Source organism: Desmodus rotundus, chromosome 13 (assembly GCF_022682495.2).
Source record: "Desmodus rotundus isolate HL8 chromosome 13, HLdesRot8A.1, whole genome shotgun sequence".
NCBI lineage: Eukaryota > Metazoa > Chordata > Mammalia > Chiroptera > Phyllostomidae > Desmodus > Desmodus rotundus.
This window is the reverse complement of record NC_071399.1, coordinates 78,567,564-78,584,232: the sequence shown is the minus strand read 5'-3', so window position 1 is coordinate 78,584,232 and position 16,669 is coordinate 78,567,564. Positions and strand designations below refer to the sequence as shown.

At 35.0% G+C, this 16,669-nt stretch overlaps 1 pseudogene; it reads left to right on the top strand.

The window, feature by feature from the left end:
• The first annotated feature begins 543 nt into the window (after positions 1 to 543).
• Positions 544 to 1,316, top strand: LOC112310796 (small ribosomal subunit protein eS6-like; annotated as a pseudogene).
• The last annotated feature ends 15,353 nt before the right edge of the window (positions 1,317 to 16,669 follow it).

Genomic DNA, 16,669 nt, shown 5'->3' with positions numbered 1-16,669 from the left:
CTAATATAAAATGGAATGTCAACTATAATAACTAAAAATGTCTTTTTTTAAAAATAGAATGACCTAGGAACAATGTTTAATTTAAAAACAAGACGACTCTGTGCACCCAGACTGTGGTTTCTAAATCTTTTCCTATTAAAAGGAATCGGGATCACTTCCTGGAGAACTTTCTGATTCCAGGTCTAGTGCAGATAATAGACAAAATGAACACGAAATACTTTGTTATTCTATAAAGCGAAGAAGCTATCAGAGATTATTTGGCTGATACCAAAAGGTCAGAAACCAATGTTATGAGATTCTACTCATCAAAGGCAGAATAATTTGAGTATCAGCAATCTTTTTATGTAAAGGCCAAGGTAGTAAATATTTTAGTTGATGCAGGCAAATTGGCTCAGAAGCTTTAGTTTGCTGACCTGTGTCTCGGCACTTCAAATTCTTCAAGTGTGAATTGAAGATAATGTTATAAAGACTAAATAATATTCATTCAAAAACATTTATTGAGCTTTTTTCTGTGGTGCCTCAGAGGCGGTCGGCTGCTTCAAGATGCAGCTGAACATCTCTTTCCCAGCCTCTGGCTGTCAGAAACTCATTGAAGTGGATGATGAACGCAAACTTCCTACTTTTTATGAGAAGCGTTCGGCCACAGAAGTTGCTGCTGACGCTCTGGGTGAAGAGTGGGAGGTTTATGGGGTTCGAATCAGTGGTGGGAATGATAAACAAGGTTTCCCCATGAAGCAGTGTGTCTTGACCCATGGCCGTGTCCGCCTGTTGCTGAGCAAGGGGCATTGCTGTTACAGACCAAGGAGGACTGGAGAGCGAAAGCACAAATCAGTTCAGGGTTGCACTGTGGATGCCAATCTCAGCGTTCTCAACTTGGTCATTGTAAAAAAAGGGGAGAAAGATATTCCTGGTCTCACTGATACTACTGTGCCTCGTCGCCTGGGGCCCAAAAGAACTAGCAGAATCTTCAAACTTTTCAACTTCTCTAAAGAAGATGATGTCCGCCAATATGTTGTCAGAAAGTCCCTAAACAAGGAAGATAAGAAACCCAGAACCAAAGCACCTAAGATTCAGCGTCTTGTTACTCCATGTGTCCTGCAACAAAACGTCAGTGTATTGCCCTGAAGAAGCAATGTACTAAGAAAAATAAGGAAGAGATTGCAGAGTATGCTAAACTGTTGCCTAAGCGGATGAAGGCGGCCAAAGAAAAACAACAGGATCAAATTGCCAAGAGACGTAGGCTGTCCTCTCTGAGAGCTTCTACCTCTAAGTCTGAATCCAGCCAAAAATGAGGTCTTCTAAGAGTAACAAATAAATAAGGATAAATATCAAAGAAAAGGAAAAAGAAATTCATGGAGTGTCTATAAGATGATTGGTACTATATTTACCTAAGACATTTTAGGAGATATTCAATTCTGTATTGTTGTGTAGTAAAATTTCCCAAAATTTAGTGACTGAAAACAGACAACATTTGATTATATCTCATGATTTTGTGGGTTAGTAAATAGGGTGGGGCTCGATTCCAGACAAGTCTCAGCTGGACAATTCTTCAGTTTCATTTAGTGTTGATTGGTATAAATTGATAAAATTCAGCTGAAAGTGACCTGGCTTGGAGTGTTCATGATGACTTCATGCATATGCATGGAACATGCCAAAGTGGTTGGAAGGCTAGAAATGGTTGGACCCTTTCCACACCCCTTGTGGCCTCAGCATTTCTCAGTGCGGCCCCTCTGGGTGGGTAGTTGGGATTCTACATGCAAAATGAAGGTTCCAAGAAAGACTAATGTAGAAGTTGGCATTTTTCTTCCAGCCTAGTTTAGAAACTCTTATAATACTAACAAGTAAAATGAATCACAGGCCAGTACAGAAGGACAGGGAGGGGAATTAGACGGCACATCTCTTGTAGAATTGTGGTTATTTTCAATCTGGCATAACCTGCTGTCAGGTCACAAATTCTTTATATGTTTCATCTTCTCCCCATGACTTACAATGTCTCCTCTGAGTACCTTATCTTCTATTTCAGAAAATCAAATCTAAATCAAGTCCCAATGTAGATGAGCCATTTTCAATGTAGTTCCACATCCATGGTCTCACCCAGTCTAAAAACTCATGAGTTAAAGAAACTCGTTATTTATCTTTTAAACACCCAGCACGCAATGGTGAGTCAGTCAAAGGATAATTGTAATAGACAGTTACAAGGCATTGGGGCTGAGAGATGTTAAGCAGATAGTACTTTACTGGTGGCTTGAAATGCTGAAATCCAACTGGACATGCATTATTAATTCTTTGGCTAGGGCTTACTCCTCCTCCCAGAAAGCAATTCTCTGTAGATCTTGATGTCACCCTCTGGGTCTTGTTTCTATTTTATGAGTCATCTTTTATTTTTTCATATGAAAAAGTCTAGATGTACTGGTGAATATATTTGGGTCAGCTCCTGCATATAGCACATGACAGATCCAAAGCCTTCTTTTTATGATGTGATGATTCCATTCTTTTAGTTGAAAGTGTTATAATACCTTTAAAAATGTCATAGTTTCTTGTATTAAATTATACTTTACTTCAGTGGTCAAAAGAAATACCTGCACTTCTTTCTGCAAAAGTTACCCTATTTATCAGGCTGACAGAGAGGGTGTTCTGTGAAAATACTGTTAACATCTTAAACACTTTTATTTTTTATCTTGTTTGTGTGATAATATTGGAGGTCCTCTTGTATAGAAGAGAGCTTCTGAGAGTCATGCCCTAAGACTCTTAAGACAAGAGTGAAGGAAATCCTTCTATGCCTCTACTCCTAGGGCTGCAAAACAAGAATACTTCCGCTTGGCTGGGGCAGGATGCGTAGAAGTATCTCTACAAAAAATGGAAGACATTGATGCAACATTCTCAATTCCACAATTTTCCTAAAAACTCCTTTTTTCCATGTGTGTCTAGGCTGTTTATATGCAACTGGAGATGAGTAACGGGTATTTTTAGTCAAACAGCTGTGTGGGCAATCCTATACTAAGGATTCTAAAGGTGCTACTTACACCAATAGGGAGAACTTGAGGGTGTTCTTTAAAACATTGCCCTTGGCTGACTTTCTAGGCTTTTTCTTACCTGACTTTCTAAGATCACCAAAAATGCCTCCTTCTACACTCTGTTACATATTTTAACATATTATTGTATTTCATCAAATATTATATTATCATAATCATGTTACTCTAGCAAAATATACTTTGAAATGTATTTAATTATTGCCTTCCAATCACAGAGGGCAGCTATCATATGTTCAGCAAATGTATCATGATAATTAAATTTTGTATGATGATAACAAAAATGTATCATGAATTGTTCTAGGGTCATACATATACACAATTGCAAAAACATACTCTCAAAAGTCATATTAGATATGTGCTTATATTTCTCCTTTATTAATAAAAAATGAGTATTTGAAGATGTCATCTAATTCCTCAAAGTCACATAACTCCTGATTACCAGAGCTAATTTTTTTCCTCCTTAAAGCCCATATAGTCTTGAAAGAGAAAAGAAAGATTTTATTTTTTTTAAAGATTTTGCTTATTTATTTTTAGAGAGAGGGGAAAGGAGGGAGAAAGAGATGGAGAGAAACAACAATGTGTGGTTGCCTGTCATACGCTCCCAACTGGGGGACCCGGCCCGCAACCCATGCATATACCCTAATGGGGAATTGAACCGGCGACCCTTTGGCTCGCAGGCCAGCACTCAATCCACTGAGCCACCAGCTTGCTTTTCTCCTTGCTTTTTCTCCAGCAAGGAGAAAAGAAAGATTTTAAATGACATTAATTTTATGTGATGAAATGTGGCTTTTATTTCCAAAACAAAAATCCTCTGCATAACACCTCATACATTTGTAGACTTTGCATTTTTAGATGTTTGAATAGCTGTGCAACTGGAAATTAGTTTCAGGGTATAGCAATATCAGAAATAGTTGCCAACTGTGTAAGAAATGAGAGATAATGGCACAAAAGTTATGACAATTTGCAGGATACCAGTTAAGGGATATTGGTTCTCTCCTGTTGTTGAATATGAGCTCAATTCTCAGGAAATACATAAAGAGAGAACTAAAGTTTGTTAAGATTTCACCAAGGCACAGACACTGTGCTAGGTGTTTCACATGCATGGAAGGAAGAAATTTTTTCATTTGGCTTTTAAAGAATACATATCTCTTTAACATGAAGGGAGACCTTGTTTAAGCATGACTCGAATTACTTCTATGAAGACTGCATGTGCTAATTCTCTTGAAAGGCCATATTAAGAAACATGTTTTGCTGACTTCATGTTAAAATAACAGGAAATATATGTTGAGAATTAAAATTATGTTTCATTGAACATTTCAGTAAGAATTCAATAAAATAACACATAGAAGTCAACAATTTTATGCTCGTATAATTCACGAAATATTTAAATCACTGTTTCCGATATGATACATTTTGTGTGTTACTTGATGTTTGAGAAGCAAAGTATAGATAAAAGTTGTTAGAGTTAATTAGAAAGGTATCCATCAAGATTAGTTGAAATAAATAAAAGATATTTCATGAAAATATATCAAGAGTGAAAAAGGGAAAGAGAAAATGCATTCTTTTAAGTCCAAAAAAGAAAAAAATGTTATCGAGAGGTAATTTATAGAGAGTTTTACAAGCTAAGAGTGTCAGCTTAGCAATAAATTGGTCACTACACCAGGCACCCACAGCAATACGCACAGAAAGTGTGTATCTGTCCACAGAACCCCGTCTGTCTGGACAGTTACATTCTCTCCATAAGCAGCAGAGCCCTGCTGGAGGTGTCTTCTAAGATACGATTTAAACAAATTATTGTCTTCAAATGATAAGCAGAATGTCCTGCAATGTCTTATAAATCAGAGTAAAGCAAGGTCTCTTCTCTTTAAAGCAGTATATGACTGTCTCATTATCTGAGCTTCCAACCCATGCTCTAAAACTTGGACAAAAGTAAGCTCTTCAGTTTCCATGAGATGAAGCACTTTCAGGATACAAACAATATTTGCAAGTGGGTTATCTTTTAAGCAATGAAAATGCCTGTGCAGCTTAAAAAAGAGTAATGATAGTAGGACATTTAGGTGGTAGTAGCTATTAATACTTGAATTTGCCAGTGGCTAAATATTTTTAATATAATGCAGAGATATTTATTTAGTAATGGTGGTGAAGAGAACATATTTAAGGCTTTTGATTGCAATATTTCAGAAACAGATTGGACCTAGGAGTTATAAGTTGATTAAAGTAAATTTGGTAACCTTTGCAATTATTTCTTTAAACCTTGGTTTTAAAACATATGTAGTGATGTGGATTTTTAATGATCATGTATTATAGCAACAACATATTTTGGCAAAGGGAAAGCATATGTTGAAAAATCTGAGGTTATATCTTGGCAAGTGAGTAAAGTGGAGACATATTCTATATTTATTCACATTTATTTCCAAATAATTTACTAATTGCTTGCTCTGTACTAAGCAATGTCTTCTGTAATTGTGAAGGATAATAATCATTCTTTCCAGCATAGGTTAAAAAAGACAGTTATAGCGCTGTTTACCTAAGAAGTCACTTGAAAAATCTTTATTATGTTTTGATTTCATTTTCAAATTAATCAAACATTGTTTTTTAAGAGATATAAGAAAAAGTAAAATAAGTCATTTTAATTGAATAATTATTTTCATTATATATGTATAAAATATTAAATATTATCATATCTGTGTGTCTCAAGAAAATGTTACTAAAACTATTAGCTCAAAATTATTTCATGAATTTAACATATAATGTCTTACCTATTTTGAATCCCTTGTAGATGCCTTTGGCCAGTAAATAGGATCTCAAGAAAAGCTAAGTCATACATACTAAACATTTTAATGTTCATTCTATCATCTGAAACATTTATTTTATGGAAACATTTATTTTATTTTACTTGCCTTTACTTTTATGGAAACATTGAAATGCAAATAGGGCTTAACTAATAATTTGAAATACTTTTACTTATTTTCAAAATACATGAAGTTGTATCCAAGGACTTTGTATCTAAAGAATTGTTTTATTTTAATTGTTATAAAAGATATCACCTTATTTTGAATTCAATTTCCTTACTAGCTTTATATTTTTAATATATACATGCTGAAAATAAATGTAGATATTTCTTTAAATGCTGAAATCAATGTTTTTCTCATTATTCCCCATTAACCTGTAACAGGTTAGCGATTTTGTGCCTTCTGTCAACAGAAAGAGATTAAAGTCTTCTGTTTTAACCTGTAATACTAGAAATAATTTTATTACTGAAGAAATTTTACATCAATGTGTGAATTGAATTTGTGTACCTGTGTTCGTGTGGGAACTTGTCTTTCAAAATGTTTGGTTTCAGTCTATAGTAAACAGCACTCCTCCTCCATCTTTTCTCTCTCTCACCCCTCCCTCCTTCCCTCCCTCCTTCTCTCTTTTACTTAGGCACCATAATCACCCACAAAAAGATATTCATGTTTTAATGTCCATGATTCTATGCCTATGTTACCTTACAAACATAAGGTAGTAAGAATCTTGCATATATGATGAAGGATATTAAAATGGGGGGATTATTCTCCTGTATTCGAGTAAACCAATCAAATCATGTGAGACATTAACTCTGAGACTTTCCTGACTAAGGTCAGAAAGAGAGATGGGACTACGGAAAAGGGTCAGAAAGATGTACTGTTGTTGACTTTGAAAAGGGAGGAAGGCCAAGAGTTAAGGAAGGTGAGTGGTGCCTAGAAACTCCTCCTGAGCCTCCAGAAAGGAGCACAGACCAGGCAACACCTTAGTTTTAGCCCAGTGAGAACTGTGTGAGACCACTTTACTTCCAGGCCTACAGAAAAACACATTTGTATTGTTTAAGCCACTAAATTTGAAGTAATTTTTTACAGGAACAAAAGAAAACTATTGTATTCTCTGTTTTCATTTTATTAAAAAGCTATGTGGCACCATATTTAGCATAATATTTTTGGGGAAGGAGGAACTGTATGGTTGTAGATATATTTAATGATTGATGTAAAAGAAAAAATAGTCATTCATTTTCAGAGAATTTTAATATGTGGCGTGTAGCACACACAATGAAACATTTCACTTTGTCTGACTTACCCCTGGTTAAAGATGAGAGGTAAAGTAACTTTTTTGCATCTAGATGCATGTCTGATCTACAACATGCATCAGTATTCCATTCAGGACAGTTCACACTGCTTATAGCACATTGTTTCTCGTTTTAAAGACAATGTGGTGCCAGAAATGACTTCATCAAAATACTAGGGAAGTGAAGTAAGAGCTATTATTATAAATGAATCCCATGGGGGAAAAGAAGGGTGCATTGAGAAATTAGTTAATCAACTATCTTAAAACAAGGCAAGGCCATAACTTAGTATCCGATAATTAGATACAGTTGTGGAGTTCATCAGATATAACCCAGAAATGCATGCAATTAAATGGAATTTTTTGTAGAGCCTGACTCCTAGTTTAATTTCCCTACTGTTTCTCTTCCCATGAATTACTCATAATTTATTTATAATGTTAGTGACATTTTGTTATTACAGTAATTTATCATTTAACAAGTTTTTAGAATATGTATTTCAAAATCCATAGAGGTTTAATAATTTAATATTTAGTTGCAGCAATTTTAAGTTTTCTAAGAATATATACATATATACCTGGAAGACTATATTAACAGATGTCCCTTGAAGGATTTTCTCTGTCAATCTAATTAATTTTTCAAAATATATTTTATAAATTATAACTAAAATAGAAACTAGAATGTATAATTTCACATTATTCCTTATAACTGTTCACAGAATTTTAGACAAATTGCATTTCTCTTTCATGTGAGTTCCTCCTTTTCTTACCTTGCCTTCCTGGATCAGGGGTAATAATTTAATCCCTGTGTGATTTTCCTCCTTACAGTAAACATATTGTTTTATCTTTTCTAACACCAGTTCTGCAATTCTCTGACACCAGCTGGGTGTCCAGGACCTCAGTTCAATTCTGATACTACGTACCCAGGTTAGCATCATCTCCACAGGCTAAAGGCTCAGTCCCACTAGACTGGCCTCACTTCAGACACCAGCTGCGACGCGGTGCCCAGTCTACGTGCACCTTCGGCTGACATGGCTATAAATTTGGGGGTCCACACAAACTTTCCTTTGGTTTAATAATTGACTAGAAACACTCATAAAACACAGGAAACTGTTTTACTTTCTATTACTGGTTTATTTTATTTTTTTTAATTGGTGATTTTTTTTAAAGATTTTAGGTTTATATTTAGAGAGGGGAATGGAGGGAGAAAGAAAGGGAGAGAAACATCCATGTGTGGTTGCCTCTTGCAGGCCCCCTAGGCATGTGCCCTAGACTGGGAATCAAACCAGCGACCCTTTGGTTCACAGGCTGGCGCTCAGTCCACTGAGCCACACCAGCCAGGGCTGTTACTGATTTATTTAAAAGGATGCAATCCAGGACTAGCCAAGTAGAAGAGATGCAATGGGCAAGATATGGAGGGAGAGGGAGAGCTTCCATACCTGCTCTGGACACCACGCCTTCCAGGATTTCCAGTGTTCACTGACCGGATAGCTCTCCAAACTTCACTGTTTGAGGGTTTTCATGGAAGTTCCATTACCTATGCATGCTTGATTAAATCACTGTTATCAGGAGATATCATGGATTAAGAGCTCTGTGCCAGGGTCCTGGGACAAAGACAAAAAGTATATATTACATAATACATGTAATATATATATATATATATATATATATATATATATATATATATATATATACCGGATTATATATATGTTATACCATATCACCATTTTAAGTTTCTAGGCCTTTTACAACTTTCAATATGGACTCGAACATTTCTGGTTCCAGAATAGGGGAAAGCTGATTATACTTCAATTCTTGGGGGGAGGAGGTATTCATTTCTTGTATAAGTGCATTTTGGGGTAAATGATATTAGAGTCCTGTATATCAGCCAGGAAAACCTGCCAACCTATCAGGGTAGCTTTGATAGCTTCCATAAGCTCATTACAAAATATCCAGTATTGGTTTAAAAAAAAACAATTTGGTTAGTGTTTTTCCTGCTGGACAAAGTAGCTCAGACATAGACTTTGCTGTGCTTTTCTCTGTAAGTGGACAGGACTCTGCGATGCAGAGTGTGTGTGTGGATGGTAATGGGGACATCATGTGTCTTTTGAACTAAAATGGCATCAGCATCTTTCATTCATCACGAGAGCAGGTGGTGCAGTGAAATTTTACAAACGATGCAGGCACACAGAGGAATGCAGTGTGGTCCTTAGAGCCTTAAAGCACCTATAATGTGATAAAGTAGTTAACAGATTATCCCTAGTGGAAGAAAAGTTGTCATTTGTTCTTCTGAAAATTAACTTGTATACCAGGAAGTCTGGAAACCTGATTTCTTTCTCTGTCACTGCCCTACCAGCCTGTGACAAATTGAAATGCCTCCCTTCTGTCTCTGTTTTGTGGTCTTCCCAAGGTATTCAGAGAAGTCCTATATGTTCCAAACATTTTCTTTGTGATATCTTTTGTACAGTCAATGGTGTAAGAGCAGTATTTACATAACTTAATCTTTTTTATGTAATGAGCCATCACATTTACTGACCGAATTTCTATTTAATGGATTCCCACAGAGTAATCCCTAAATTATACTGCTTTAGATATAAAATTTAGATTTTTTTTAAGTTGCCCCAAAATTTAAGAGTTTTTTGCTGTAGTCTAGATGTCAAATCAATACACAACCAATAAATGGAATTGATTCATGGAATAGGAGAAGTATGCAAAGAACAGTGCATATGGCTATGATTATAAATTTATATTTAAGTGCAGCTTAAGTAAATGGGATCCTTATTCGATGATTACTTTTCTCAATCCATTAAGACTGTCTTCTATCTGCAAAAATAGATCATCGATTAAATGTCTAAGACACCAGCTTACAGTCTCCTACCAGCAAGATAAGAGAAAAATTAAAGGCGACTGTTGACAAAATATTGTTGAAGAGGATGGAAAATATTTTAAAATAGGTACCTGAAAATAGTGTTATTTATATAACAGTGTACATTATTACAGTTAGGGTACAGAATGTGTTGAGTATTTTTCCAAAAATTCTGACATTCAAACCTCATGTCAAATTAGTTATTTTATTAAATTTCAGTAGATTATTTTTTTCCTGCCCTACTATGAAAAACAGGAAAAATTAAGCAGTAAATTGTAAATATACATTCTTCAAACTGATTATCTTGACTGAATTTGCTTTTAAAAATGAGAGTTTCTTCCAGTGTGTGTGGATTTAATGGTTTATATAGAATTTTGCCTTGGGAAGAGATTGCAGTATTGGCGTAAAGATTGTTTTAAACTGAGGCGTTCAAGATTTAACACTTGCAGACAGATGTTTTGGGGGGCTTCCTTTACCTGATTAAAGGCAGAACCTTCTGAGAGAGAGGCCACCCAAACCCCCTCCTCAGGGCAAGTTCACTCCAAACAAAGAGAAAGAATGAAATTGCCATAAATTCCCTTTTGGGGTGCAGTTTACACCCAGAAAAAAGAGATATTGAGTGAGAAATTGCATAAACAGACATTATCACAAACTTCCTACCTTACATTTGTTTCCCAAAAAGCTCATTTATCTTTCCCCATTAAGCCCATTTGTTTTTCCCAAGGAAGCTTGTCCTCTCCTCTCTCTAGCTGCACAAAAGGCCACTCCTTCTGTGCACCTGCACTTCCACCTGCATAAGAATACACTTAACTCTAGTTCATCAGTCTTTTGTTAGTTAACGCCCAGGCCCCTAATCGTTCAAAGATGTCGGGCAAAGTTTCTTCCCAACATTGATCAAACAGCTCTCTTAAAGTATTTTTTAAACTCAGTTTCTTCAATTGATAATACATCATCTCAATGTGTTGAATGTCAATACACATTTCATATATATATATATATATATATATATACACACACACATATATACATATATACGCACACACACATGTATATATTACATTGAGTTAAAATTACAATTTTTAGCACACATTTATGTAGGAAAATGGATTTATGGTATAAAAATAATAATGACTGGTGTAATAGCACACAGCCCTGAAGAAGCGGTCCTGCAAGTGTGGTCCCCACACCAACAAATCACACTCAACCAGGAGTTGGTTAGAAATGCATCACCCTAGGCCTATTGTGTCAGAGACTTTAGGCTGAATACTGCGATCTGTTTTTAAAAGGCTTTGCAGGAGACTCTGATGCATGCTTTCTCTCTCAAAATCTCTTCTTTCTGTCTTATTAGTTCACAAATCAGGATATGTTCATATTCTTTCAGTTTCTTTAGCTTAGTCAACAATAAACTCTTTTCTCGTTTCAAATGGAATTATATTTCTCCACAAATAACATAAATAAAGTAAAAAGTCTTCATGGAGATTGTCTTTTTTGTCCCTAGATCCACATTTCTAAGAGACAAATGCAGACATACAAATACCAATTAGTTTTGATTTTTTAATTAAAAAAATGAATATGTGCTCTAATCAAATACATTTTAAAGTCTAGATACTGATTAAATGAATGCAAAATTTGAAAATTTAAGAAAATTAATGATACCACTATAATATTAGTATCGGGGTGGAGTTACTAGCAAGTTAATAATATTTCATTCTTTCTAATAGTGATTATAAAATCTGAGGTCTAAAAGTTGAAAGCTAAATGATAATAAATCATTTTGAACACATTCTGTTTCAGGTTATATTGTAGAAATTAATTATATTCTTTTACAGGTGAAATAATTCCCCCAATTAAATATTGCTTAGTTGTGAGCTTAACTGGATAAAACTGTGATTTGCAGTAAAATTATAGAAACTCTAAAATTTGTTTGAAATATTATTTTGCTACAGGGAAAGTAAAACACTTTGAGTAACTTTTTCTCATAAGAAAATATTTTAAAGAAATTTTTTAAAAACCAGCAAAATTCTTATTTGCTTTCTAGATCACTAACTGACAGTTTTCAGATTTATGAATAATACAATTTACCTTAGTTTTCTTTAGCCTTTTAATTGCCCATAAATCAATAATGTCTATCAGTGTATCTCTTGTCCTCTTTCACCTATTGTTTTTTCTGCATAATGTTCTATTTACTATTGAAGGTCAAAATACAACATCAGAAGAGAAATTGTATCTAATTTAAACATCCTGCTGAGTTGTGGCTTTAGCTTAGGAATTTTTGTAGAAACAAAGGCGCGGAATTTTTTATTTGAAACTTGTCTAATGTTCATTCATGCCAGTGACAATATTCGAGTTAAGCATAGCTACCTCCCTGTCTTCTGTACCTTCTCTGTTTTTTTATTCTGACATCAATGCTGTTGCCGTCCAGGGACCTAAACATGAATTATCACTGCTGATCTTCAACTTGATTCCAATGCGATTCATGTGTCAAGGGATAAACGTACCTATAGCCAACAGACAAGGTTTTCTGATAAAGCTGTTCACTCAAATCTGACAGAGATGAGAAATGTTTTCCATCAGAGCAAAATAATGATGTAGGATTATTCCCTTTGTGAAGACCACGTGTAGCTTGTGGAGTTTGACATTTATGAGAAATAAAACTAGGCACTTTGAAGGTTTTTAAATCACTCTTACAAGGTTGCTTGCTGTTTTCAAATCCTTCAGAATTCAAAATGATCAGATCATGTAGGGAATTGATGCTGCAAATCAATGAAAGAAAACAGAAGTTAAAAACCCAGAAGACATGACATACTTCTTCCAAATATGGCCTACACAATCCTTCATTTCCAAACTAGTTCATTACACTGTATTTTATTATGAGGAATACTGTGACCTGGTGTAATAAAAATGGAAAATGTACCCACAGTGACTCGCAGGTTTGGGGCAAAGTAAAATATTCCAAGTGTTCATTCAACATGTCATCTCTGCCTCTAATCCTCCTTGTCTTCATTAATCCATAGTTTTCACAGTTATATCTACCTTCTTTTGTGTGTATTTATAGTCTTGTATTATAAATGTAGCAAAGGAGAAGCCTGTACTAAATTCTTTCTCTCAGAAATGTCAACAGGATGTATAAAAGAGCTGGATCTAATATTTCCTCCCTATTATTACTGAACTATTTGGTAGTAAATAAAATTCAGTATGTCACTACAAAATAAATTTTAAAAGTGTATGGGATAAAAAAGAATCCTTAGTTTATATTAGGTTACTCATAAAGGATTTTCAAAAACTGGTTCACCTCACTATATGTAATTTTCTCTTGTTCCCAAATCTAGTGTCAGTTCCAGACAATATTTAACACTATGATGCTAATTCTATCTTTAAGCCAATAATAAGAAGTAATTACTTGGTATTTTCAGGAATGATATTGAAATGTATTAATAGGTTATAACATGTATGACACTTAGGAGCTTAGAAAATTATGGTAAATATTCTCTCTCATTCCTTTCTCCCCAATCAATGCTTTATTATTACACCTATCAACAACTTTATGTAAAGCTGATTTCAATGAATCTCCTCCACCTGGCTGCTATTGAATACAATCTCCTATATAACAAATAATATACAATTTATATAGTAAGTTTTTAACTAACATACCTGGCAGTGAAGGAAAGGACTCCAGTAAATGTCTAGTATATATATTTAGAAACATGAGTATTTTCAAATTAGAAGAACTCCAAAACTTTAAGCCAAATTTTTTTTCAAAAATCATCTAAAAATTGAATTAATGTAATTTAGGGATGAAAACAGAAGTCATTACATCTGTTTAAAAGAGACATTTGTTAACCTGTGAATGAACAATTATTTATACAGTTTTCTTTTTTTCGATATTTTAAAATTTTATCTCTTATTTTGAAAGGTGAATGTGTTGTGTATTCTCAGTTAGTACCTCTGTGACTAAGAAAAATGTACATGACAAAGAAAAAAATACCCTATAAATTTACATTTCCCATTGAGTAAAATAACTAAAGTTTCAGAATTTTTAAAGGCAGATTATTAGGGAAAAATAATGCAAAAGGGGGAAGTCTTATCTTTCAGTTTATAAGGTTGCACAATGCATTTCATTTTAATTTGTTGAAACAATCTTGTGAGGACTCTTGTGAGTCCTTATATAAAATAAGAAATTGATAATAGAAGTTAAATAATTTGCCTCAGCATGCAGCAAAATTTTATCAAGAATTTTTAAAGTTATTGGTAAAGCTACATTTCTTTCATTTTCTTTTTTTTTTAAAGGTGACTTTTTAAAAGAAAAGATTCTATTTATTTATTTTTAGAGAGAGGGGAAGGGAGGGAGAAAGACAGAGGGAGAAACATCAATGTGTGGTTGCCTCTCACACACTCCCTACTGGGCACCTGGCCCCCAACCCAGGCATGTGCCCTGACTGGGAATGAAACCAGGGACCTTTTGGTTCACAGGCCAGCACTCTATCCACTGAGCCACACCAGCCAGGGATTTTCATTTTCTTTTAACCTAATGGATGTAAGCTTCTGTACGGTATTAATATGATTTATATCTGACAGCTTTTATGGATTCAAATCTCAGAAGCTTTCATAGGAAAAATAATGCTTTAAAAATAATTCTACAAATTAAGTCACAAACCAAGTTTTGCTAAAGTTGCTCCTAATGGACTTTTACTTCCCGGTATTTTGGTGAACAGTCTGAAGTACCTAATTTGAAACTGCAGAACAACTCTATTTGGGGATATATATTTTTGTATTCTGTTTGGCTCATGGTAAGTGCCTATTCTGCTCACACTCTCCCACTATCATCCAGGTGAAAGGATACTGACAGAGAGTTTCAAACTTTCATTGAAGTCTATGTATGATGTCTTAAAGGAAAGTGCCTAAATCTCCTGTGGTAATTGGGAAACAGCCTGGGCGAGGAATAACCTGAAGTTTCAGACCTTGACCCTGTTTTCCAGGGAAGCCGTAGTGGTCCTAGACTCCAGAGAAAAGCCAAGGAAATCATATGTGAGGAAAGCATCTTCTATTTTGGCTATTAGAAATTACTATCTACTTCTTTGCTTTCTTTCTTTCTTTTTTTTATCCTCACCTGAGGACACGCTTATTGATTCTAGAGAGAGGGAAAGGGAGGGAAAGAAATATCATTTTAAGAGAGAAACCAATTGGTTGTCTTCTGTATGCGCCCCAACCGGCCTGGACTGAGCCTAAACCTAGGTACGTGACCTGAGGAGGAAACAAACCCACACTCAACCTTCCAGTGTACAGGACTATGCTCCAACCAAGTGAGCCACACTGGCCAGGGCTTTGCTTTCCATCTGCAATCCTACAGCTTTCCAGAGCTTTCAACTTTCTCTCTCTCATAGCCTTAGTTCAGTACAATTTCAGCATAGAAGAACAACCTGATGATTCTAATTAAAGCTAAAATAATATAAAAAAGCATTTTGCCTCTGGCTAACTTTCAAGAAGAAAGAGTTAAAAAAAGAGAGAATTAAGACTGGAAGCCATTCAAAGGTCTCAGGGTTCAAAGAGTGACTTATTTTCTCCACATCTTATGTTAAACTCTTTTGCTTTTACCAGGAAAGATGTAAACATTCATTAGAATACACAAACCACAGGTAAAGAAAACCCAGTTTATTTTAAATCTCAAAATAACATCTCCATTATACATCAACCCTAAAATGTCACATGATTACGCAACATAGGGTTTTTCTTTTCTTTTTTTTTTTGAGCTTTTATTTGTTTATTTTTAGAGAGATGGGAACAGAAGGAGATAGAGAGGGAGAGAAATATCTACATGTGCCCCCAGCTGGGGACTTGGCCCCAACCCAGGCATGTGCCCTGACTGGGAATCAAACCAGCAACCCTTTGGTTTGCAGGCTAGCACTCAATCCACTGAGCCACCCCAGCCAGGGCAGGCTTTTCTCTTATCTATCTCTATGTTTTTTTCATTTTGTCCTTAAAAAAACTTAAGATGTACCTCTTGACAGTTTTGTAAGTGTAGTGTATGCATTATTGTTGTATATATGCCCAATGTACCTATAATTCTTGGTTCTAGAACCTATTAACCTCACAAAACTATCTCTGCTTCTTTCCCTCTTTTATCTCTGTTTGTACCTATGGGCTAGTTTAAGCAGTTGAGCAGATATTTGGACGTTCAAGGATGAACTGGTTAATCATAGGGGGCAATTTCAGCTGCTTACAGAGGATAACCCTTTGTAGCTTGCAATCTGGCAGAGCAGGGCTATTTGACAAAGTGAGCAAGGGCCCTTTGGGGCTAAATGTTCCGTCCAAGGGCAGAATTCTTGCATCTTTTTCTCACGCTGGATTTACCACCTTCTTAGCCTCCTGCTTCTTCACAACGGCAGCGCCAGCACCATCTTCTTCCTCTCGGCCTTTTTCCTGTCCGCATCTGGTTCGAGTGTGTATTCTAACACATAGATTATTTGCTTAGAAATTTCAAAAGTATTTATGATGTTATACATTTTTCTTATTTGTATAATTAATATCAACAGTTTGCTTCATTTGGGTTCTGTTGATTTTATTTTCCTAAGGCTTTGAATTCTGTATGTTTAGAAATTTCAATATATGTTTTATTTTTCAAATTCTGTGTGTTACGTTTTTGAATAAATTGTAACAAACTGTAATAAACTATAAATGAAAATTGTAATAAACTCTAAAT